Raw genomic sequence first — 26,399 nt, 5'->3', positions numbered from 1 at the left:
AATAGATGACGGATAGCTATTCCCCAAATGAGCCCTCTGTACGGGGCTTGTGTTTCGGTGACCGCTCTCGCACAATGAAATCCCGCCACATTACGCAACAAGAAAAAAAACATGACCGAGAACAGATCCTCTTATGGAAAAGCGGTGTCAGCTTATCCGACCTGCAGAGGTTCCTACACATACCGTGTACCTATTTTGCACCGAAAGCAGAAATCGGGAAAAGCGATAAAAGACAGGGAGAGAAGGAGAAAATTCGCCTGCGAGGAAGCATCCTTCCTCTGCGCAAATGGCTGGGATGATAGTAAACTACCCCTGCAGAGCAATAAATTAAACTGATTAGCTACTCACGTTTAGCTTGGGTGCGGGGAATATGGTGCTTGTGAAAGAAATTCACGACACTGGCCCTCAAAATATTCCTTTTTCAGCTTCTCTGAGAGCCACACTTTCAGAAATGGAGCTGATCTCGTAGAAAGGCCATTTGAATATTCAGTTATTCCCTTCTCCATTTCACTTTCATATGTGGACTTTATAATTTTTCTATTCCATTGTATCGTCGAGGGCAGGTTCAAGCATGCAGTCAACTACAGGAAAGAGATACCGTTATGTAGCACAGCTTACAAGCGGTGATAGTCGCACGTGTGCATGGCCACGGTCTCTGGCTCTTCAACGTGGTTCTGTACTCACCTATAGTTTGTTTCCGGTTCATCAGAATGGCATGTGCGGGCATGCCACTCTTAATAAGCTCCTTGATTTGCCCATAGACTGGAAACATTCATCATATGATTCGATTTTCTAGAATTTAAGCCTCAAAGATACTTTCATTACTGCAATGAAATCACTTTAAGCTTTATTACTAAAGATTCTAATAATAAAATTTCGAAACGTAATAAACTATTGATTTTTGGGGGCGACAAACCTGGAATATGCCGTACAGCATCGTGATTAAGAACAGAACTCAAAACTGGCCCCATCCCATGCCCCTGCAGCAATATTACAATCGATTGTTTGCACGTTTTGTTGTTACTATTACCTTTGAGATAATTATATCTTTCAGCAGGCATCTAGTGTCTCTAAGAGATACAACTTTCACTCTGGCTCTCAAATGCCTTCCAATCAAATTTCTGTTAAAATACTTTAGCAATACCTGATGTCCGCGAGCAGGAATGAAAATTATGAAAATTTTGCTTCTGTATCATATGGGATAGGGAGGACAAAACAGGGTTAAAAGAGAGAATAATGCACTAGGAGCGAGTAATTTACTTCTTGGTACTGGGAACAAAACAAATAACACTGTCAATTTTTTTTCTTTCTACCAACGGGAGAAAGGTGCGCAGCTATATTGCGTTCCCCTCTCAGCCATGACGGCATGCCCTGTCCGGCACACTTGCATTGCGTGGACACGAAATGCAGATTCTCTGTAGCGCCTAAACCTGTCTCTCGTGGCCGTTATGGTCCGTGTCTATGTCGCTCCCATTCTTGTTGGCTACAAAGCCAGCAGAAGAGCTTTCGATTGCCACCCACAGTGCGTTTGCGCTAAATGTTTAATGCAGCCAATAAAACACCGTTCACGCAACAATCGCTCCACCATTGCCCTCTTACACGTTTTATATCATCTCAACACGCGCTTGGTTTGTCGGTGTTGTTTTTTTTCATCGCCTAAATGTTTCAAAAAAGTGGTCCATTGCACTGTTCGCATTATCCTGCTTGAAATATAAGGATGTACACCATCCAACTTCCCAGAATGTTTTTAAAATTCAATAAGCTTCGGTTTAATAGAATATTTCACGAACTCGAATTTTTTATAGGTGAGTCATAGCGAGAAAATCCACATTGCGCGAGACGGTATGCTTTAAAAAAGAGAATACTATGGCCACATACTGAGCACTTGATGTCAGCTGTAATGGCCGACTTTAGTAAACAATAAAAAATCTAATATGATAGACTGCGTTCATGGGGCGCTGAATATTCGCTCGTTCCCCTGAAAAGAAAATTCCTTTGAATTGTTGCTCGTTTCACTCATTTTTCATGTCTCTAAATCTAATAGGCCAGGATCGCCAGACTGCTTGGATGGGGCGCTTCATGTAGCTGTTGCCCACGCGCAGAGAATTACAAATTGATTTCCTACAAACAACCGCCCGACGATAATTTATTTTTGTTGTCCCACAGGGATGCGCACTTGGTTGCAGGGTTATGCTTGCATCGCACAGCCGGTTCGAGCATCAGAAACGATGCTCATATTGAAAATCTCCTGGAAAATAATACAGCAGCATCTTCCGAGACAAGCAATTGCATGTTTAATTTTTTTGTTCTTCGATTAATCCGCAAGAAACTCTACGAAGGCTCTTCCCCAGGTGCACGTGGATGAAAAGTGGAGGGCAGAGGCTAAACTATGTATTTTTTAGGGGAGCACTTGCGACATTTCTTAACGTTGTTTTGAACTAATATCAAGGAGGTGTTCTCGAAAGGCGTCACTCAGTTGTTAGTTATTAGTTAGCAAGTAAAAGGAAAGAACCGTACACAAAGTCTATAAAGATGCGATGCTACTATATATAGTCAGGCAGGACCCCTCCTCTTGATTTATGGAAGTCCGGCGCTGCATAGCCGACGAAAGGAAAGCCAGAATGCTTTCTTCCAACTAGGAAAAATGGGCTGTTGTGTCTCTAACTTAGACAACTGCAAGAACTGAATAAAGTATGTTCGTAAGAAAACAAGAAATACGGCGCTGAGTAACGATTCTATTACGAAGGAGAAAATGGCCAGCGTAAAGCCACCAACCTTAGAGCCCCTCTGGCAGAACCAGCAGCTCCCTCTTCTTAGTGCTCGAATTTGTCGTTTTATTTCAGAGGGCATTTACATCGTTTTAATTCGTTGGCTTTGTCCTCCGACGATAGGAATGCGTTTCTCGTTAGGGGAGCACTTGCGTAGCCAATCAAATTGAGCTTCCCTGATGAAGCTGAAAGGGTCGTAGCAAAGAAAGGATATCTCTAACACAACCAAAAGGAGTTTAAAAAATGCCATTAACAACAAAGTTCGTGCGCTCAATATGTTCACATGTTTAGGCGAGTCTTCCTGCGTGTGTGCGTGCCTGTGTGTGTGTGTGTGTGTGTGCGCGCGCGCTGGCGCACGAGTTTGTGTGTGTGTGCGTTTCTGTGTGTGTGTGCTCGTGTGCGCGTTTGTGCGCGCGTGCGTGCGTGCGTGCGTGTGTGTGTGTGTGCGTGTGTGTGCGTGTGCGTGTGTGTGTGTGCGTGTGTGTGTGTGTGTGCGTGTGCGCGTGTGCGCGTGTGTGTGTGTGTGTGTGTGTGTGTGTGCGTGCGTGCGTGCGTGCGTGCGTGTGTGCGTGCGTGCGTGTGTGTGTGTGTGTGTGTGTGTGCGCGCGCGCGTGCGTGAGGGTTTGCGTGCATTCATGCAAGTGCAGAGAATGGGGCTGATTGAGGTTCTGAACAAGTTATAATCATGGTATTTTCACTGGAAGAGATTCAAGGCATTGACCTCTTAACAAAATATGCAAAGTGATATCACATAAAAGAAACTGGCGCGTGACGGAGTGATGAAACTCGGACAGTAGCCAATAACTCATCTCTTGTCCATCGATCATCACACCTCATTCTTCGGCTGGCCGCCACGTAACAATATATCTCGGGTGTTGTCACCAAGGATAATTTGGAACGAATAATATAGAAAGCACCTAGAAAACCCTAAGTTGTCACGCATTGCAAAGCTATCCACCACGCAGAACCCTGTAAGCCGAACTAATTGGTTGGTCCTTTTATATCACTTAGCCAATCTGAATTTTATAAACAGTATGAAAGAAAGTCGACATCATCTATTGCTTTCTATGTGTTCGGAAAATCTGCGAGCTCAGTGCACGTTCATTACCGAAATGTTCTTTAAAGAATTACTGAGCACAACTTTTCTCATGCCCTGGACCTACTTCTTTTAAGCACGTCGGATAATGGGGTTGTAGCCTACGGTTGTTCCCTCCTTCTTTTCTCTCTAACTGCCTTTCCTAAGGTCGCTATGATTGCAACAGCTGCCCAAGAGCTATAAGCAAAATCGCAGTGCCTTTTTATTATCATTTTATTTTTCAATGAAGAAAGGCTCGGAATTTATGGCGAAGAACTAAAGCTAGAGGGCAGAGCAGGCAATAGTTGCGACAATAAAGGAGAAGCGAACATGCCCTAAGTGATAGATTTACTCCACCTTACAAATCATACAAATTATACTTAATCTTCCGGGATTCCCCTGAACATTTGACATACAGTGTTCCCACTTCGAGTTATTGATCAATTGGCTCTCGCCCTGCCATAAGCTTGCCGCCCCAGTTTGCTGAGTGCAGAGCGACTGCTTCTGTGAAGTGGTGGTGCCGGATTGGAACCCCGCATGGGACGAATTTTTCTTTCACTGCGAAATTTCTGAGAAAGCTGTATAGCTTTTCTTTGCAGCCGTATGGCTGCGCTTGATAGCTCAACTGACTTCGTTGGTTCTTGACTCTTTTGCGTGCAACGATCTCTGCAGCACAAGTATGTTTCCAGTTTTATAGATTCACAGACCGCAGGTAAGTCCTCATACCACTACTGATGCAGTGGATCAGCGGTTAATCGATGCGCCTCTGTCACAGCAGGTGGCTGTTTCAAACGCACTACTCGGTGGGGTTTGTGAGAACAAGGTTGCACTTTGAGCGCTTCCGTAAGGCTCATGTTTGGGCAGAATTTTTCGGGAGGCTATCTCTCGACCAATGCGCTCATTCACAGTACCACGTTTGGCAGGTAGCAAATGCATTGAAATTAGTGCAGATATTTTATCGCCACTTGTAGGTTGCCCCCAACCAGGTGGGATGCTTGCCACCTGGCTATCGTACAGGTGAGCCGCCTTCTTTTTCTCTTCATCACACAGAAAAAAAACAGACACCGGCTGACCTCATGAAGGGGACCTCTAATGCTATGGCAATAATATATGTTCAAGTCGACAGTTTTACGCTCAGTTTCGCATTTTTAATTCAGTTCACCGCGGTCATTTAGTAAATTTTAGTGACTTCACCGGGAAATGCAGGAGGTACACTTAACAGAGAAACGCTAGCACATATCTATCAATCGCTCTGCTGGTGACTTGGTGCGATTATTGCTTTTGAGCCATTCTTTTCTAACTCACGTGCTATGAACAATTTTTCTCATAAAAGATTCAGGTTAAAAAAAAACTGAAATTTCTCAGGCATGCTTCAATGTGCCAAATTAGCGTGAATTTTTTTCGTGTTTCTACCATTCGTGTAACTTATAGGAGGCAAAAAATAATCACACGTACAATGAAATTAGCCTCGACCTGCTGCCTAGGAATGTCTATGTTAGGCTTGTATAGTTTCAAATACTTTCCTCCTCGTTTGGTCAGGCATCCAGATATCCACAGATCAAAAGAAGGAACCTGTTTCCAGAATCGGAATTTAATAAACTCTCAATGATATTAAAGTACCGTCCAAATCACCGTGCAACAGTGAATCTAAGAGAGGAATGCACTGCAGGAAAGGAATACCAATTTCTTGAATGGGTTAAAGGTGGCGGTATGCGAATTCGGCTATCCGCCTGATCTATCTATCCGCTATCCGCCATCGGCCTTCCCCTCATTCCTTCTTCGATCTGCGCAGGGCACTGTTATTATTCGGCAGCTTTCAGTGCTTCCGGGCCCGCATTACTTCTTCCATTTCCACAGCACGCGGGTGTTCCTCTATACATTTAGTGGCTCATGTGCCATGTCCTTATCCACTACACATATTTGGCCTCGGCAGCGAACTTACCATTCCACGAGGGCATGACTCTTCGTGATTACCAGATAATTCCACTGACAAAGCCATACTCCATCCCTCTTTTCTCGCACCTTTGATCGTAATCCGCAAATGCAGTCGCGTTTCAGCAAAGCCCGTAACCTAGAAGCTAAAATATCTTTCATAGTGCAGTTGGAGTCGAAACCAAACCGTCAGCGCCACCTCTTGGGACATGCACGGACACTTTAGCCTTGTCTGAAGAGCCAGCAACCTTTATAAAAACTTTATATGTGAGCTACTAATGGACTCCGAATACGCTAAATCGTGCGCGCTAGCCACTAGATGTTAACGAGTAATTCTTGCGTCATTAGGCACGTGTAGACACGTGTTTCTGAGCACCCTGGAGACGTGTCATTCTCAGTACTTGCTCAGGAAAATTTTGGTGCCCCAAAGAGGGTCGAGATAAGGAGCAGTACGAGGAGTAAATTAAAATGCAGTAAAAGCGACCTGTCAAAGCAACGGCACTGGACAGTTTTGTGCCCTCAGCGTGAGATAGATCATTTATATATAAAACGTTGGTTCTATTACAAAGACACAAAGGCCAGGCTGAAGTGTGTCAGTGTGGTAGGTGAAAATATTTTATTGGAAAAGAGTTTCCTATCAATGAAAATGGAGTTTTGCTAAAGCTAGGTAAGGTGAAAAAAAGGGCTTAAACCGAGTAGACGTGCGAAAGCGTCTGTCTAGCCTTATTCGCTCAAGGTTTCCTTCGCTAGGTCATCAACACGTCTCGCGGCGATATTATTTCCATAGCGGTTTTTGATGAAGACGACGGTGTGCAATGCGCAGCGCACAAGTGTGTTGCAGTTTATCGCGGGGCGTGATCGTTTGCGGCGACAGCACAGTGTTCTCGTACAATGACCATCCAAGCTGATCTGTTCGCGCCGCCACATGTTCGAATGCCAGTAGCAGCAATTGTATTTAGTTTGTTTAAGATTTACCCCAATTCACCACAAAGGTTAAGCTTGGCACAAGGTCGGTGAACCGGTGAGTGGTTTTTTATGGCAGTCTTAACTCTTCGATGCTATCGCTGGAAACATCTTAAAAGAAAGGTATTCCAACATATCAGAATAATAGACCATTAGCTTTAATATTTTCATAAAAGTGTCTTACAATTTTCTAATTTTCAAAATTTTTGCCCAAGAAAGCTGGACTTGAGATGTGAAAGAAGTGGAAAATATGGCAAAGTGGTAGTTTCAGTAGTTTGATTCTTAATTTTGCTCTCCGCTCAAGAAAACCAAGACCAAGGAGGGTGACTGTAGGCAAACAGCCGTGAGCATATCTTTTCATACCCCATGAAATATTATAATGTGAAAAAATACGAACAAAACATTATGGCGACTATAAGCATGCACTAAGACAGGAGTAGAACCGGTGCTGTAGAAGAATTTGGAAGTGCGTCTGTACTCCCCGCAGCTGTGGAGGCTATTATGGTATATTGTGGATCGATGCAAAATAAATGTAAGTCAGTGCGAGAAGCCTCTGGCTAACAGTGGATGTAATGAGGCTGATGGTCACGGCTACCCTAAAGACGTTGGTCAAAAATATATAACGGCGGCAAGACGGATATTTTGTCGACCCCGAGTTAATTTTTGTTTAAACACCATATAGTAGAAGTTTTTTCTGAAATTCAGCCGTACCACAGGTGATATCTCAAGACATGCCGCAGGTATCCGTAGAGATGTGAATAACCTAGATTCCAGGTCGCGAATGGGTAACTGTCTTCCGAACATGTCTTTTCGTTTTATTCCATGGTTATGATTTGCCATCCTCTCTGCCTTTATGAAAATTTAATAGGCAGCTAAACAAATTACATTAAGCTCACTGAACATCTCTCAGTGCTGAGTAATGAAACATCGGCGCAATAAAAGCGCACAGGATTTAAAAAATGATTATTTAAATGTTCATTTGTGCTTCGCTCATAACCCTGACTGGTCGTAAACGGGGGCGGGGGGGGGGCTATATTTCCGCACTGATATTAAATACACTATTATTTTTTGAATTTATTTATGTAAAAAATCCTCTGTATCTTTCTTCCATCAATAAATAGCTTAAGAAAGTCGAAATTTGAATACAAGTATATTTACGATTTTCTGAAAACTAGACGCAGAGCGTATTCTGCAAGCGCTTTAAAAGCCGAGCTTTCCTCCGCTGCTTCACACAGCCATTACGGACAAATTTGTTACTCTTTTTAATAGGATACTTTAGTGGAGCCCATGGTCTGAAGACTGATGAAAATCTGTGAGAGAGCAGCATACCCATCAAGAGTTTATGCCAGAAATTGCAAATGGAAGTGTAACGGGTCAGTTACATTCCTTCCCTGCTTGTCGACGTCAAATGGGTATGATTATTTATGTACTGAACTTGTAGGCATTATGTTTATGAACGTGAACCGGTCTGAAATAGACGCGAAGAAATTAACCGGGTTTACATAATGATTTTTTTGTTTCTCCCTCTCTCGTTGCCCACATATTTCTTAGTCCATTTGCGACAGACAGTTTAATTGAGTTTGTTGTTTTTCAGGGAAACGTCCAGCAAGCATTATCCCGCAAATGTGATTAGGGTGAAGATCTCTATTAGGTTTGTTTCTGTGAAACAATATGAAAGCGTCACCAAGCACACAGAAAAAGCGCACGTTGCTTATAACCTTCATGACAAGAAAGCCAAGAAATCTTGGTCAGTTCCCACCTTGTCACAGGCTGGAAGTATTTTTGCGTGGTGCCATGGTAGAGAGCATTGTCGTGAACCACACAAAAAGTTCTCTCGTGTTTGAGGGGTCATCTAATTCTTAATCACAAATTGTTTCCCGAGGAACACTTTTAATAAGCATGCTATGTATTAGCACGCAACCAAAGAGGCCTCTTGACCATATGGCTATAAACGGAACGCTCACCATGGCGCCGAGACGTCTACGCGTACCAGGTACTGAAGCTGTTTCTTTGTTGAAGGGAAAGCTTTACTGGCCGCGAACGTTCGATTTCGCCGTGGCGGTATTCCGAGCAGACATCATGATGTCACAACGCGCGCCTCGCCGCGGATATTTCTCTCTCTCTCGCTCACTAATCACTACTGCGCATTGGCCACTAGTAGCACAGAGCCACGGGTGTACCGCCGCAGCGCAGCGCCACGCCTTTCCTCAAAATCCAACTTTCAATTTTCAGTTCTCTCTTTCGTCTTTTCCTCCCTCCTTTATCCCTTCTTTAACGGCGCGGTTCGGATGTCCACCCAGATATGTGAGACGGTTACTGTGCCATTTCCTTTCCCCAAAAACCAAACAAAACAAGTTAGCCGACGGCGTTTGGCGTTGACAACTTTGCAAAGGCCGTTCATTTCCATGAAACGAAAGGCGCACAATCGGCTCCGTGGGTCAGTGGAAACCTCAGTCTCGCTTTCATGTACGTGACGTTGGTGTCCTATTGCAAAAGCCTGCTTTCATTGCGTTTCGCACATTGAATAGGAAGCGCGGCCTCCATTCCATCTGAGAGGTAGCATGCAGTTATGGATTGATCGCGAGAGATTGATCACCAAATGACGCTGCGGCCTAGCTGTTGCTGCCGTGCTGCATGTCAGCCACAACGCTGTCAGCACTAATGCATTCAGGACACATTGTCGCACCACCGCCACATGTATCAAAGCACGAATCAGGCGTCCGCAAATCCAGGGAGCCACTTATGCGCCGTTCTTTAACATTGTCAACGCGAACGCCACTGAGCAAACTGAACGCCTACATCTTTCGCTTTGTATACTCAGGATTTGCTGAGCTAATTCACAATAATTTTTTTGCATCAAGTGGAAACAAGCATCCCAACTTCCTTCAGAATATGCTAAGAACAGGAAAACAGGAAGTCGGAAGTCTACGCACTGGCTATTGGCGCTCGTGAATTCAAGGAAAAACGAACATTGTTTTAAACAAGTCCTTAGCTGCAGAAATTAATGTCGCTCTACTGAGAACTATCGAGGTAATGCATATAGACATTTCTAACTACTGTTGCAGTCACAATTCACTGCGAAGAACCTTCAGACTATACGCAGCGTACAGGTAATCCCACTGTTAGCACACGCTCGCCGCGGTAAGCGCATGTCAGCTATACTTAAAAGAAAGTGAGATAATAGAGATTAAGAAGAGGGGAAGGACGAAAGGTGACGCCATTTCAATACACGCGCGGATTAACGGCTTTGTGCGAGAGCTCTCATGCATAACTGAGAACCCACCGGGTCTCTGTGTCTGCGTGTAAACGCGGGGCAGATTAGGTTTCCCGGAGCAGAGCCGCGGAAGCCAAGGTCGCTAAACATCGCAAACTCCAGCATTCGAGCGCCCGTAATGAAGCCACGTGCGCCGCAAGAGCTGTCTGTGTCTAAAGATTGTGACGTGAGGGGCGCCACTTCTGTTTGCCGCCGGGAAAATGACCGCGGCACATTAAGCGTCGGCAACCGGTAGTTGAGATTGGGGAACCGTCCCGATCGCCTTATGTGGCGCGTAATTGACCGCTCATTGGGCAAAATATAGTTGACCACTTGGATTCGCACTGCACAGACGACGAAAATTGCAGCAATGCTTTTATGGCAAACTTCGTATCAAAGCCTCCTCAGCAGCAAGGTGGTTCAACGTGCAGTATCGTGTATTCTACCCGAGCTTTCAGAACTTCCTCGACGTTTATATGCTGGCGTTGCACTGCTTAAATTTGTGAAGAAAGTGACAACCACTCACATAATTGAAGAGCAGCTAGAGAAAGAGAGATAGAGAGAGATTAAGATATTCAATAATTATAAAGGTGGAGCTAGCTCTTTAGAATCGGCATAGGCAAGGATTGAGCCCATCCTTTGTGCGACATGTATCTCGGCGGCAGAGATGACCCGGTTGGGCCCGAGTGCGCGTACTCCGGAAAGCTTAATCCCCGGCTAAAATGCGCCGAGGTACGGCGCCGAGTCGGGATCGCATAACAGCGAAACAGTTGGCGAATTTTTCAGACGCGGCCTACCTCCCTTTGCTACAATGCATAAATCAGATCTGGGATGGGCGTCCACTCTCTCCTGAATGGATAACTTCGCTTGTAACTTTAATCCCCAAAACACGTAAATCCATGAATAAGGACAACCTGCGACTAATCTCACTCACCTCGTGTGTGGGAAAGCTCATGGAGACGATGGCACGGGATCGCCTCTCTCCATGTATGGAGGATAAGGGCTTTTTTGCAGAAGGTATGTTCTGGTTCCGGCCGCACATGTCTGTGCAGGATGTCCTCCTCAAGCTACACAGTGACATAAGACCCGCAGCCATGCAACAAGGGCATCCTCGCCCTGGATATTAAGTGGGCCTTTGACAATGTTAAACACAGTAGCATACTGTCTAACCTGTACACCACCGACTGCGGGGTGAAAGTATTCGCTTATGTCAGAGACTTTCTCTCTACGCGTGAGGCACTCCTCCGGATCGATGACAAGGAATATGGCCCATACACTATGGGTACATGAGGTACACCACAGAGGGCGGTGTTATCACCGCTTCTTTTCAACATCGCCAAGATGCCCCTTCCTGGCCAACTGGCTCAGGTGGAGAGCATAAAAGGCGCGATCTACGCAGACGATATTACAATCTGGACGACCGAGGGGAGGCTTGGGGAGATGAAGGGCCGCCTTTAGCAGGCCGCCTCCATAGTCGATGCGTATGTTGGTGACTGTGGTCTCCAATGTGCTCCCGCAAAATCACAGCTTCTTCATTGTCAGGACAAATCACAGGGACAACAGGTGTCTGCACATCCGTTTGTCGGTGGTCCCATCAGAGAAGTGGCACAGCTCCAGATCCTCGGTCGGTTCATCAATAACAGGTTTAGGCGGGAATCTACTGCAGCGGAACTTAAGCGTATAGGCGAACCGGTAGGGCGCATTATATACTGCGTTTCCAACAAGTGGGGTGATTCTCCGGGGCATGGACGCGCTACGGCTCGCCGATGCCTTCGTGATTATCAGGAGAGGGATACATCGAGCACTGCACCTACCGGTGGCTACCTCCACGGTCAAACTGAAGGCTTTGGAGGTGCTAAACTCCAATCATGGATTGCGGGAAGCCCACCTTGTGAACCAATATAGGTTTATGCGGCTCACAGAGACGGCTCGTGTGCGCCGCCTGCTAGACCGCTTGCAGATCCAACACATATACAGACCAGAGGGGACAGGTAACATCCGGGTGCTGTGGCGCCATATGCTCTGGGTGGCTCTGCTTTCGCGTAACATGGACACGACTTAACAACAGCAGACGACAAGCGCGGCCTAGCGCGTTTGAGACGCAATAAGGATCGAAAAAGGGCGCCTACTACGTGTACATCACAGGGCTGTCGCCCACGAGATTCTACATGGCTGCTGTAGTCCACCGAGGAATGAATATCGATGGGCTATTTTTTCGGACCTCAAACTCAACGCGAGTAGACGAAGTTACAATAGCTCTCACTGCCGCGGATCCAAAATCGAAAACGGTTATCATACTCTCTCGCCGGGCCTTTGAACACTATCGTTCAGGGGAGATATCACCTCTTGCCTCCCAAATTTTAAGACGGGCTGCTGCGGATCCAACTCACACGAAGATAATCTGGACTCCTGGCCGTCAGGGTCTACGAGGCAATGAGGCCGCCGATGCGACCGCCCGAGCGCTTGCACACCGGGCTCCTCATCCTAGCTCTCCTGGCTCAGAAGCTCATCAACCGCTTTTGTGGTTCCGCGTAATTTTAATTCATTATTGCGACAGCCACCACCTGTACCCAGCCCCTGCCAAGGGGCTGAGTAAGGCGGAAGAGCGAACTCTGTGGCGCCTGCACATGGGAATATTTCGCTTTCCTGCCATAGTGAAATACTTTGATTCCAACATAGAAGTCGTTGCCCGCACTGTGGAGAGATCCGCGATATCTTTCACGTGATGTGGGCATGTACTCAAAATCCTTACCTTCCGCCTTCCGCTACCCCTACGCGAGAGGCTTGGGAGACTGCTCTCCAAACTGCTCCACACCGGAGTCCGAAAAGGCTAGTGTAAAAGGGGCGCGAGACGGGGTCTCGTCGTGCAGTGTCCTGGACTAAGGATATTGACCATGCAGCGGGGTCTTCTGATCCCAACTTCTGTTTTTAAGCATTAAAACAGTTTTTCACCACGACAACCACAACAATGCCTCCAACATAAGCACTTCAACAGCACTGAAGACAATCTCAATGCTTCAAAGACCGGCCTTGATTCAAAATTATTTTACGGTATTTTATGGGATCTACCGCTGCCCGAGAACATACCACGAATGCTCGAGTGCGTGGTAGTGAGCGCCATGCAGCCACTCTTTCATTCGCTGTCTACAACGACCAACGCTTCTTGCGGCAAATGCCTCTTCAGGCGCCATGTTCGAGCATTTGCGTTAAGTTTGCGGGAAGCGATACGTATATAACATACCTTCTTACCGCACAAGAGTTGTTAACGAAGGTTAAGTTTAGGTGGCTTCTGCTTTTGGGATGTTTCTGGATGGTTCTGGAGAAGGGCCGGCACACTTAACACGAACCTACCTAAAATCAGTTCAGATGGGCATAAAATCGCTTTTCCTCTGACGCATCTCGTTTTGGGAACTGATTTTATTCTTCCAAAACGACATAAACAATTTCTTCCCGAACAGGAAGATTTTTAATGTTCAATGGAATTGGCAATCATGGCTCACAGATCCAGTAAAACCACCGTTTGGCAATGGAATTGTAGAGGTTTCACGCGCAAGCGTGCTGTCTTGCAGGAATTCCTGAGGAACGGGGACCGACCGGAGCTAATAGCACTACAAGAATGCGGCAGAAAAGCAAAATTGTCGGGGTACAAATCATACGTAGGCGAGGGTGAAAACACGCAGGTGGCCACCCTAGTCAAACGAAACATCACGGCGGTGCAGCATAACATCGGGAGTACAGAAATAGACCATGCTCTCGTAGAACTGATACCGCGAAGAGAGAGAGAAAGTAGCTTGTTCGTATTAAATGTCTACAGTTCTCCCAAACAAAGGAAATGTGAATTCGGGGATCTCTTCGCAACGACGCGACGTAAGATAAAGAACAACCCGCTGTTGATCGTGGGGGACTTCAATGCTCACCATTCGGCATGGGGATATAAACAGGCTTCAATCAAGGGCAGTAAATTGTGGGACGACATACAGACTCATAATCTGGATGTGATAACCGACCCGCTGCAACCCACAAGGAAGGGAAATAGTGTCGCGAGTGACACAACACCTGACCTCACCTTGACGGGGAGCGGCACTAGAGCCACGTGGTGCAATACAAACGAGGATCTGGGAAGCGATCACAAGATCATAGAAGTGGTGGTAGAAGGAGGCCCGACAATTCCCGGGAAACGGAAGGTAGAGGCCGTAAATTGGGACGCTTTCAGGGCACTCAGGGACAACCCGGCTCCCGTCTCTGACATTGCGGAATGGAGCGATGGGGTGGTACGGTCTGCTAAAGAGGCTACCGAAGCGGTGGAAATCGAGGGGGACAATGAAGCCGTAGACAGGAGATTAATAAATCTCTGGAGGAAAAAGAAAGGGTTGGAGGATCGACTTCGACAAAGGAGATGGGATCGGAATATCAGGAAACAGATAGCGGCTTTAAACAGAGAAATTGAAGAGCACGCAATCGCACTCACGAAGCAGAATTGGGGGAACGTCTGCGATCAGATGGAGACGAATATGAGTACCGCACGAACGTGGCGACTTCTTCGCCACCTCTTAGATCCGGATAGCACAAAGTCAGCATCCAAACAACAGCTGGAAAGACTGGCGCATCAGTTTGAAGGCACTAAGAAGGAACTATTAGAAGAAGTTCGCAACAGGTACATAAATCCCGCCGGACCCGAACCCCTCCCGGACTATGAAGGGGGAGAGAATTCGGAATTAGACGCCCCGCTCTCCCAGGCAGAAGTCAGAGCGGAGATTAATCGCCTGCGGACTAAGTCAGCAGCGGGGCCGGATAGAGTGAGCAACAGAATGCTTCGTAATTTTGACGACAGGTCCATCGCCAACATCGCAACGTACATGCAGGAGTGCTGGGAGAAAGGGACGATACCACAGGAGTGGAAACTCGCAAATCTCATTTTCATTCCCAAGTCGGGGAAGAAACTGGGCCTCGAGAACCTCAGGCCGATATCGCTCACCTCCTGCGTGGGTAAGCTTATGGAACATGTCGTTCAGACGCGGCTCAGTGGGTACATAGAGGACAATGGGCTATACCCAGACACCATGATCGGCTTCCGACCAAAGCTGTCGGCATGCGACGTGATGCTCAAACTCAAGGACCAAATTATAGATAAGCAAACCCGAGACACGAAAGTGATTGTGGGGTTGGATGTGGCAAAGGCATTTGACAACGTGAGGCACGTGTGGATCTTAGAGAATCTGAACTCACTAAATGTAGGTAAGAGAGTGTATAGTTACATCAAGGACTTTCTTACGAACAGGAAAGCCACTCTCAAGATAGGGGAAGACTCCATCGAGGACATTATACTTGGTAACACAGGAACGCCGCAAGGCTCGGTGTTATCACCGACCCTCTTCAACATTGCGATGTTGAGACTCCCCGAACTGTTGGCGGACATTGAGAATTTAAACCACACAATATACGCGGATGACATAACATTATGGATAAATAAGGGGAGTGACGGACAAATTGAAAGCTCTCTGCAAAAAGCAATTGACATTATTGAAGAGTACCTGAAACCCAAGGGAATTAAATGCTCGGCCGAAAAGTCGGAAGCACTGTTCCTGATGCCCCCTGGAAAACGGCGGCTTCACCAAAAGCACGAGGCAGACATCCACCTGTATGTCAATGGCGGAGAGATCCCCGCGGTTGAGAGTATCCGCGTCCTCGGGCTAAGGATTCAGGCGAATCGGAAGAATCATGAAACGCTTGCTAGGTTAGAAGCTAGTGCAAATCAGACGTGTCGCCTTATCAGAAGAATAGCGAACAGGCACGCTGGGATGAAGGAGGCGAATCTCTTGAGACTCGTGCAAGCCTTCGTAATCAGTAGGATAGTGTACGTGGCACCCTACCTGAAACTCAACGGAGCGGAACGGAACAAGCTCGAAATCATTATCAGGAAAAGTGTCAAGGTCGCACTCGGCCTACCCCCGAACACATCCACCGAGAGACTTATGAAGCTAGGGGTCTCCAACACTCTCGCGGAGCTCATTGAGGCTGCCCTTACCGCTCAGCATCAAAGGCTACTCGGTTCTGAAACGGGGCGGCAAATTTTAGAGAGATTGGGCTACGAGCCCAAGCATGAACATGCCCGCTCACGAGACATACCACGACAAATCAGGGACAAGATTAAAATCCCTCCGCTGCCCAGAAACATGCACCCCGCCTTTCACGAAGGCAGGCGCAAAGACAGGTCAGAAGCATTACATGCCAGGTATACAGGTCGACAGGACGTCCTGTATACGGACGCTGCAATATATGAGAGCAAAGCCGCACACGCGGCTGTGGCGGTTAAGGAAGACGGAACCCCGGTGGTGTGCTGCACAGTCAGTGGTGTCAAGACAGTAGAAGCTGAGGAAGTGGCGATAGCCTTAGCCGCCAGCCAAGGAGGGGTCAAGGTGGTCATTAGCGATTCAAAAAACGCTGTGAGAAATTACGAATCGGGGAGGGTGACGGAGACTGCCATCCGTATATTAAGCAGGGAAGGAGGACCCAGAGAACTGGTTCTGCTCGTTTGGGCACCAGCTCACCGAGGACTTAAAGGGAACGAGGAGGCTCATTCGGTCGCCCGAGGTCTCACTTACCGGTCGACCCCTGGGACCTCCCAAATCTCTGGAAGTCCAAACAGCACAGAGGATATGCGCGCATACCAGGAAATCACACAATATTACAGACTAAATCGTCAGATTTATCCGGGAGCGGACAAAACGCTCAATACAAAAGAGGAGGTTCTTTGGAGGAAATTACAGACAGGGGTTTTTCCCAACCCAGTACTCTACAGCAAGTGGCATCCTACAGTATTCAGGTCAAAGTGCAAATTTTGCGATCAGCCAGCAAATTTGGTCCACATGGTGTGGACGTGCCCGGCTAAATATGATAGCTCACGCACTATAGAATCCTGGGAGGCTTTGCTCCGCAGCCCAGACCCCAACGTCCAGCAAGACATCATCGGTCAAGCCCTTGCTGCTGCTGTATCCCAAGGGATCCCGGCCGACGGCTAGGGCCGACAGGGGAGATGGACTTCTCTCCTGGCGTTCATTGACTGGTGTTACAATAAAGTTGTTTCTCTCTCTCTTCCTGCAAGAAATTTGTACGTGGCGCTGAGGAAATGTTTTTCATGCCCACATGGAAGTTTTACAAGTAGCCCCCGGGAATTAAATTTACTATTTTTTCCTCACTGAGGAAATTATCGATTTTTTACTTACTCTGCTCTCGTTGCAGTTTTTCTTGAACCTGCTGCAGTCAGGGAGCCTTTGAACAAGAGTCGAAGAGCTACAATGAAAAAAATTATTGCAGTGTATTTTATGTATTCAGCAGTTACACTACACATTAGGGAAACACTGAATATTAACCCTATTCCAACGCTTAAGGGGACGGAGAATAATACTAGGGTGGAGATGTCACCTGAGGCATCAGGTGGCACAATCCACGAAAGTAGTTCGGCACAGGAGACTGACACTACACGCTACGGTCGGTCAAGCTATAGCTAACGCGCTCTGAGTCGAACAATGGCAGCACTCAACACTATTCACGTGGTTCGTGACATTCTGAAGAGAACTTTAAGAGCGTTAGCTCTTACTCATCATGTTTCGAGATTTCGTGTGGTCTGCTACTAGCCTTGATCACAGCGCCATCTGTGGCAGCAACTACTCATCACGCTTCAAGATTTCGTGAGGCCTACCACCCTGAGATCAAAGCGCCATCTGAGGCTGCAACTAGACAACAGCGCATCTCGCGTTGAGACTTGTAGCGCCATCTACAATAGCACTGTAGAAACAACCTCCTGCCGCGTGCCAATGATGACGTCATGGTAAAATATGGTGAACAGTGGTGGAACTATGTGTGTATGGCGTCAGGCGACGAAATGGCGGCATAGTTTCGGTTTCTCAAATCCAAAATGATGGCCTTTATAATTGGTTGTGCCTTCTCCTACCTTCCCCCCTCCCCTCTCACCAAAATATATCCTAAAACGGGTAGGAAAACTGCCCCGTTACGGGACCGCTGTACATATACACATTCTTTCCGTTATATATGCTCCGACAACGAACACCCATCCGAGGGCAGTTGTATACCGAATTTGGTGGGCAAATAAAACCCTATGGGGTGTGATATGGAAAAAAAACAACAATTAAATAGTATGTGAACATTCTATACATGCAATAACCAATTGAAGCATTAGCATATCGCACCGGAAGCAGAATTTTAGACCCACCTTGATCCACCAAACGAAGCAAATTCCGTTTGGTACTTATCTTGAGTGGGTGCAACTCGACATTGGGTAGACGTGCATCGTAATTTCTCTGATAGATTGCACTAGGCTGCGTGCGAGCACGTGTAGCTGAGCATGGTGGCATTCCACACCGTTTCAAAGGCTATTACATTCCGTTTCTCGAGACGAGCTGCGCGCTCATCATTGGTTTCTTCATCTGGTAGACCAAAGAGCTAACGCTCGTTACTTGAATGTCTTCCAGTCTGTGGTGGCCTTTCCTTTTTCTTGGTAGTGGTGAAAAGGCGCGGTTATGCAACGACCGGCGCTAACTGCACGAGCCAGATTGTTCGCTTTATGGTTGTTTAACGTTCCAAAGCGACTCAGGCTATGAGAGACGCTGTAGTGATGGGCTCCGGAAAATTTGACCTCCTAGGGTTATTTAACCTGCACTGACATCGCACAGTACACGAGCCTCTGAAATGTCGCCTCCATCGAAACTCGAATACCGCGGCTGGGATCGAACCCGCGTATTTCGGTCTAGCAGCCGAGCGCCATAACCACTCCACCACCGCATCGGCTCTAAGAGCCAGATTGTGAAGACTGCGATAAGCGCTCGAAGATATTTTAGTGAGCGTGCAGATAACAGTAGGTGGTTAGTTGAACGTGCTCCTGGTCCTTTCATACTTACGAGCGAATTATTTTGATCCAACTTCAAGTAGATAAGCCTGACGAACGGCAATAGCGAAAACTCCCATAGGGAGTTCGGCAAAACTCATTCCGGTTTCGAAAGGGAATGAATCCCGGTGAAGTAATTTTTCTACCTCGCCACATACCGCAAGCGAGGGCAAGATAACCGAGCAAACACAAGACAACCAGTAGTCATAAAGGGTACCGGACTGGATTTCAGTGCAGAAGGCAAGCGTAGCAGAGGGCGGCAGAAGGTTAGGTGGATGGATGAGATTAAGAGGTTTGCGAGGATATGATGGCCGCAGCTGGCACATTACAGATTGATTTGAGAAACATGCGAAAAGCATTTGCCCTGCAGTGGGCGTAGTCAGGCTGGTGTCAATTGTGATGATGATGAGGACGTACCGCAAAAAAATTTACTGACAAGGTTCCAGGTATATTGCTATGCATGGGTATTAATATTTTGATAATAGGAGTTCAGTTATATATGTTCGCTAGAAATTCCTGTATTTGCAGATTTGTGTTGAGTATCGATAAGACTGTGAACAGTACGAGAATGGCTCAATATGAAATGCCCTTTGCTCGCCTCACTGGTCAAGCAATAGCGTAGCGTACTGAAGCGTAGTGCAGTGTAGTATATGATGACACATCTTCGTGCACTGTAGCGTAAAGTAACCTGCTGCTGTGTATTGTAGTGCAATGCAGGAAAGTGCCATGATGGATGGAAGGAAGATGTGAGGTAGGGTTTGTCACTTTTCTCCACAACCGATCTTTTACACTTGCTTTTTGCAGAGAAGAATCTTAGCTACCCGCTAATCTACGCTTAGAAATTATGTATCGGTTTGTGTGAAGCTAGGTATCATTATCGCCACGCGATTCATCACCCCTCTGATCAAATGACTTGTGGCTCCAATTCATTTGCTGTGGTCCTCAGCAGAAAAAAATTTAATTTCCATATACGAATGCCAAAATGATTATATATTTAATATAGTGACTCCATGTTGTGTATCCCTAATGCAGTTCAGTGCGGTCCCTTTCATATCTGTATATATCGGTCCATACCCTGTAGCCCCGCACCACAGTACCGTCGATCGCACTTTGCCATTCTGCACTGTTAAAAGATTTGCACGAATATTCTTTATTTTTTACAGAATATTTGTACATATACATCATTCGTGGCGATTGTTTCAATCACTACTCATCTTCGATAAGGAAGCTGCGCTATTCGTATTGGATTCATATTTAAAAAGCATACAGTTTGCAGACTCCTTTGAAATAGGTGAATATTAGATAATGTTTTTCAGATGAAAGCGTCGAAATCGTTATTGCCATCCCCTCCACTTTCCTATAGGATTTTGCAATCGCTGGTACGTCAGGTCGTTTCACTGTTAGCTCCGACAATTATCTTGCCGCATATACAAGTGGTTAACAAAGTAGTAAATACATTGCCGAAAAGAATAGCGCAGAAATAGTTAAATGACTACAAAAACATTCCGAAAAGGCAGCGTTATTGTAGTAATATGGAGAGAGGTAGCCTCCAAGGACCATTACCTGACCGGATGCTCTGGGCTTGAGAACAAGAGAAGGGCAGAAGAAAAGGGGTTTCCATAGTTGACCGTATAGACATGAGAGAAACGAAAGATGCTAAGCTGTGGCGAAAGAAAAGGCGTGCAGGAAGAGGGTTATGATGGTTGATAATTTCGACTCAAGGGGACTTACACACACTGTGTTCTGTAGAAGAGAAATAGGACAATGAAGAGGCTAATTTAGTTATTTATTTATTTTATTACTCCTCTAATGCCCCTATGTAGGGGTTTACATGAATGGTGGGCATCTTCAATGAATGATGACGTGTTCAATGGCAGTCCTGAAATTAGATGCCCTGTCAAAAATCAGAAAATACACTTTAACGGAAAAGTTTTGGTCCTCACAGCAATTTTTTGGAAGGAGAATTGCTGATTAGCTTCTCGAAGCAATATAAATTTTGCAGTAACAACAAAATTATCTGTGATACTGCCCTGCCCCTTTTCGCCGCTAACGACAACAAAACACTCAACTGAAGAATACAACAGTACTGCAGAAAATTGCCCCAGCACTACACAAAAGTATAACGTTAAGACAAAATGACCAAACAATTTTTCGTACTTTGGGAAGATCCTGTCGTTTATTTTTTCTGGGTGGCGATGTGCAAAACAGAGGAATCAAATATTCTGCAATTAGGGAAGGAAAAAAGGAGGAGAGGGTTGTGTTTGAATACGACTGGCAAAAAAGGGGAGTGAATGGTACTCTACGTAGCGCAAGAGAAAGAGAGAGCGAAAGCGGACATTCCAACTATAGGCGGATGAAAGAAGCGACGTTTCGGAGTGCACTCGGTACCTACTCTCGCAGAAACAGCGAATTCGGAAAGGTTTTTTTTCTCGTTTGTGGCTGCTGTCCTTTTCCCCAGTGTTCAAGATCCTTTGGCAGCAAGAGAAGCCGTTAAGGCCTTCGAGGCGTTCGGTCGATTGTCCAAACGACTTGTCTTAGCGTAGCCAATTTGTGCGCGTGTGGCAGGTGGTTTCCTCTAAAGAAAAAATCTTGAGGCAAACCAGCGGCATGGCAGCGGGAGTGGCAGTATCGATGACGGCTGAGAACCTGGCTATGAATATGATGAAGCAATGAGTGCTGCAGTCGTTCACGAACGGGCACGAAGTGTTCCTTCAGTATGTGGATGATTGTTCTGTTGTCGTGAACAAGACCGCAGTGGCAGAATTTTGCGGCGCAAGTCTACTAAACCAGCAATCGAGTTCATGCTGGAATGTGAGGCAAGGAACAGACTTCCGTCTCTCGACGTGGTAGGCGAGCACAAATGACCTCAACAGGTATCCTCGTGTGCAGGAAGCGCTCCCGCTTTGGACGCTACTTATTTTTCATCCGCAATCACCCTACAGATTACAAAAGAAGGGCTATGCTCTTCTGTCAAGAGACAAGCACCCCACTTCTCAGGCATCGAGCGCCAGCTAGAGGAGGAGAGCTTCATAACTGACATCCGCTACGGCTACACTGAAACTTCTACCAACGGGTTGCCCCACGATTTTGCATCACAACAAAACGACAGAAGGCCACATGCCCGTCACAGCAGCCTGATCCCTATCCTGTGTGTCAGAGGCACAAGTGAAACAGTGGCCCACTTGTTTCGCAAGGAGTGAACACAGGCGCGTCCCAAAGTATAGTGAACCCTCCAATGCATCATGCCTCCGCCCATGGTCCGCACAGCGAAGGAACAAACACAACACATCTACAAAATAAAAGCTTGGTTAGCGGCTAATTGGTTCGAGCCTGTTACTGCTGTTATATCCTGTCATGACCTGTTATTGCTAGCAGAACGAGTTGTCTGCATATCCCCAGATACTCTCGCATTTCAGTAAGATATACTGCCGTCCTACTTGCTTGTGCTCGTTAAATAGTAATAAGGGGGAGCTACATTAGCAGACACAACACGACCGGACAGCGCCCTTGCTTGTCGTTAACAATATAACTGTCGCATTTTAGGGCTAAATTTTTTGCCGCATGTCTATATTGAGGAAATGTATGGTGCGGATAGTAAATATGCAGTGAAATGTTTATAGAAAGCAATATTTCCAAGAATAGGATTATTTTACATGCCTACATGCATCCTAGAAAGTTAATGCCCCGTTTATTTCTCTGGTTTAAATTGCACAGAGCACCGCTAATTCTCGATCAACGGCACTTTGATGAAAACACTTTTTTTCCTACACGGCACCTAGCCTGCACCTTTAACAGCGATTACGTGCATGGCTACCGAGAGCAAGAGAGTGCTGTTTTGTAGACAAAGCACCGTTTATGTCTCTCATTTTAACTGAAAGGAATGCGATAGTCTCGCCACCTCCGAGGCAGAGCTCTGTCGCAAAGACGACAGAAAACTATGCACAATCTTCGCACTGACCCCTCCCCTTTCGCAGCCTTTCGGCAACCACGCCCCAAAGTAGGTCTGCAACAGCTGCTGGGCTTCAGTTTCCCGCCACATTTTTTCTTTTTAGAATTCCGCTGGGTGAGGACTTTTGGACAGATTCGCTCTCCGTCTTCATTTGCATTTTGGCTTCAAGCAAAGTATATCGAGCGGCCAGCGCTGCATGTGGCGCTTTCTTCCTATCGCAAGACTCAAACTTTCGCTTCAACGTCGTCAAAGCGATTATGCCAACAAAGCACTTGCTAGCTTCGAACAAAGGCCGCTGATCGCAAAAGCCTTTCTTTGTAGGTGGCGGCTAAATAGAGATTGGGGTCACCTATGTCGTAAGGGCGCCTTTAGCGCACCCTTTTATTTTTCGCGCTTAGCACCTGCACGCTTGCGGCTTCTCAGAAACTCTAAAGGTTTCCCAACATATTATGAATCTTTGGGCTCTTTTGTTCGTTGTATGCTAAAGAAGAAGACTTTGGGCTTATTTGGGGTTCTAGCACTCGTTAATTCCCCTGCACCCTTAAGTTGACCGTAAAGCGCTCTTCAACAGAAATATTCTTGTTTGTACTCCCAATTAATGTTTGACTGCAAGAAAAATCTCATCATTACAAATTTAATTACCTGGAAAAAGCAAGCGATACGTTTAGGTGTTTATATTATTGTTCAAAAGTCTCGCGAGGAACACCAGTTCACAATTGGTGGCGAGGTGTTGGACGTCGTGAAGGAATACATCTACATAGGGCAGATAGTGACCGCTGATCCGGACCACGAGAGGGAAATAGCTAGAAGGGTAAGAAATGGGTGGAGCGCATATGGCAAGTTATCTCATATTATGAATGGAAGTTTACAACTATCCCTTAAAAGAAGAGTACGCAACAGCTGTATCCTACCTGTACTCACCTATGGGGCAGAAACGTAGAGGCTAACGAGAAGATTCAGCTTAATTTAATAACAACGCAGCGAGTTATGGGCAGTAGACCGGAAGTGGCAGAGCAGGTGAAGGAGCGAACGTGGGCTAATTAAATCTTAGTCGAAATCAGTGAAGAAACGGGCTTGGGCAAGGCATGCATTGCGAAGGTCAGATATCCGGTGGTCCTTAAGGGGAACGGAGTCGATTCCAAGAGAAGGCAAGCGTAACAGGGGGCAGGGTAGGTAGGCTGATGAGATTAAGAAGTTTGGGGTAATTGGGGATACACGGCTAATTGGGGAGACATGGGAGAGGCGGTTGCAACTTCATGTGTGTTTTCGAAGTGCTCGTGCGGGCACCTTTTATGGCCTTATCTGGCGATCCTTCAGAGCTTCGGACTATCATCACTAACACGTGCTTCCTCCTATCTTCCTGCCACTAGGGTACTTATAAATACGCCCTGCACCTATGAATAAACGTTCATTTTTGTTTCTACTGACTACGCTGGTGCATCCCTGGTCTGGCGTTACTGCGAGCACGCCACGGCTATGCTACCGAGGCATTTGCCATGCCTTGGGCGTAATCAGGCTGATGTTCATGATGAGTAGTGCAGAGTAATGAAAAAAAATAGATCTTTTACGTGGGGGTCATAATCATCATCATCATCAGCCTTACTACACCCACTGCAGGGCAAAGGCCTCTCCCATGTCTCTCCAATTAATCCTATCCTTTGCCAGCTGCATCAACCCTTTGCCTGCAAACTTCTTAATCTCATCCGCCCACCTAACCTTCTGCCGCCTCCTGCTGCGCTTACTTTCTATTGGAATCCACTCCGTTACTCTTAAGGACCAGCGGTTATCTTGCCTTCGCATTGCATGCCCTGCCCAAGCGCATTTCTTTCTCTTGATTTCTACTAGGATGTCATTAACCCGTGTTTGTTCCCTCACCCACTCTGCCCGCTTCCGATCTCTTAACGTTACACCTATCATTTTTCTTTCCATGGCTCGCTGTGTTGTCCTTAACTTAAGCTGAACTCTTTTTGTTAGCCTCCACGTTTCTGCCCCGTAGGTGAGTACCGGTAAGATACAGCTGTTGTACACTTTCCTCTTGAGGGAAATTGGTAAACTGCCACTCATGATCTGCGAGAGTTTGCCATATGCGCTCCACCCCATTCTTATCCTTCTAGTTAACTCCCTCTCATGATCCGGATCAGCTGTGACTACCTGCCCTAAGTAGACGTATTCCGTCTCAATTTCTAGGCTCTCGCTGCCAATTGTGAACTGTTGTTCCCTTGCTAGGCCGTTGAAAATTACCCTGGTTTTCTGCATGTTAATTTTTAGACCCATCGATCTGCTCTGCCTGTCTAACTCATTGATCATGATTTGCAGTTCACCTCCTGAGTGACTCAGCGAGGCAATGTCATCAGCAAATCGCAGATTATTTAGGTATTCTCCATTTATTCTTATTCCCAATTGTTCCCAATTCAGGCCTCGAAATACCCCCTGTAAACATGCGGTAAACAGCATTGGCGAGATCGTGTCTCCTTGCCTGACGCCCTTCCTTATTGGAATTTTATTGCTGACTTTATGGAGGACTATAGTAGCTGCGCAGTTGCTATATATATATCTTCCAGTATTTTGACATAAGGCTCTCCTACCCCCTGATTACGCAATGCATGTATGACTGCTGAGGATTCCACTGAGTCGAATGCTTTCTCGTAATCAATGAAAGCTATAATAGAGGTTGGTTATATTCGGCGCATTTCTCTGTCACCTGATTGATAGTGTGAATATGATCTATTGTGGAATATCCTTTACGAAAGCCTGCCTGATCATTTGGTTGATTAAAGTCCCGCGTTGCCCTGACTCTATTAGCGATTACCTTAGTAAATACTCTGTAGGCAACGGATAGTAAGCTGATCGGCCTGTAGTTTTTCAAGTCCTTGGGGTCTCCCTTCTTATGAATTAAGATAATGTTTGCGTTCTTCCAAGCTTCTGGTACAGTCGAAGTCAGAAGGCATTGCGTATACAGGGTGGCTAGTTTTTCTAGCACGATGTCCCCTCCATCCTTCAACAGATCTGCTGTTACCTGATCCTCCCCAGCTGCTTTTCCCCTTTTCATTGCTTCTAAGGCTTTCTTTTCTTCATCTTTCGTTACTGGCGGGATGATTCACTGCTGTGCACTGCTGTCTTTCTCATTAACGCTCTGATTGCATTGGCTACTGCACAGGTCTGTGCAGAAATCTTCGGCTACGTTAACTATCTTATCCATATTGCTAATGACATTGCCCTGCTTGTCTCCTAATGCATACATCTGGTTTTTACCTATGCCTAGTTTCCTCTTCACTGCTTTTAGGCTACCTCCGTTCTTTAGAGCATGCTCGATTCTCTCCATATTAAACTTTTTTATGTCGGCTACCTTGCGCTTATTTATTAACTTTGATAGCTCTGTTAGTTCTATTCTATCGGTAGGGTAAGACGCGGTCATGCTTTGGCGCTTCTTAATCAGATCTTTCGTCACCTGAGATAACTTTCCGGTATCTTTCCGAACTGTCCTACCGCCTACATCTACTGCGCACTCCGTAATTATTGATGTCAGATTATCGTGCATTGAATGAACATCAAGATCG

Source organism: Amblyomma americanum, chromosome 5 (assembly GCF_052857255.1).
Source record: "Amblyomma americanum isolate KBUSLIRL-KWMA chromosome 5, ASM5285725v1, whole genome shotgun sequence".
In the NCBI taxonomy this organism is placed as follows: Eukaryota; Metazoa; Arthropoda; class Arachnida; order Ixodida; family Ixodidae; genus Amblyomma; species Amblyomma americanum.
Note: the sequence above shows the minus strand (reverse complement) of the source record.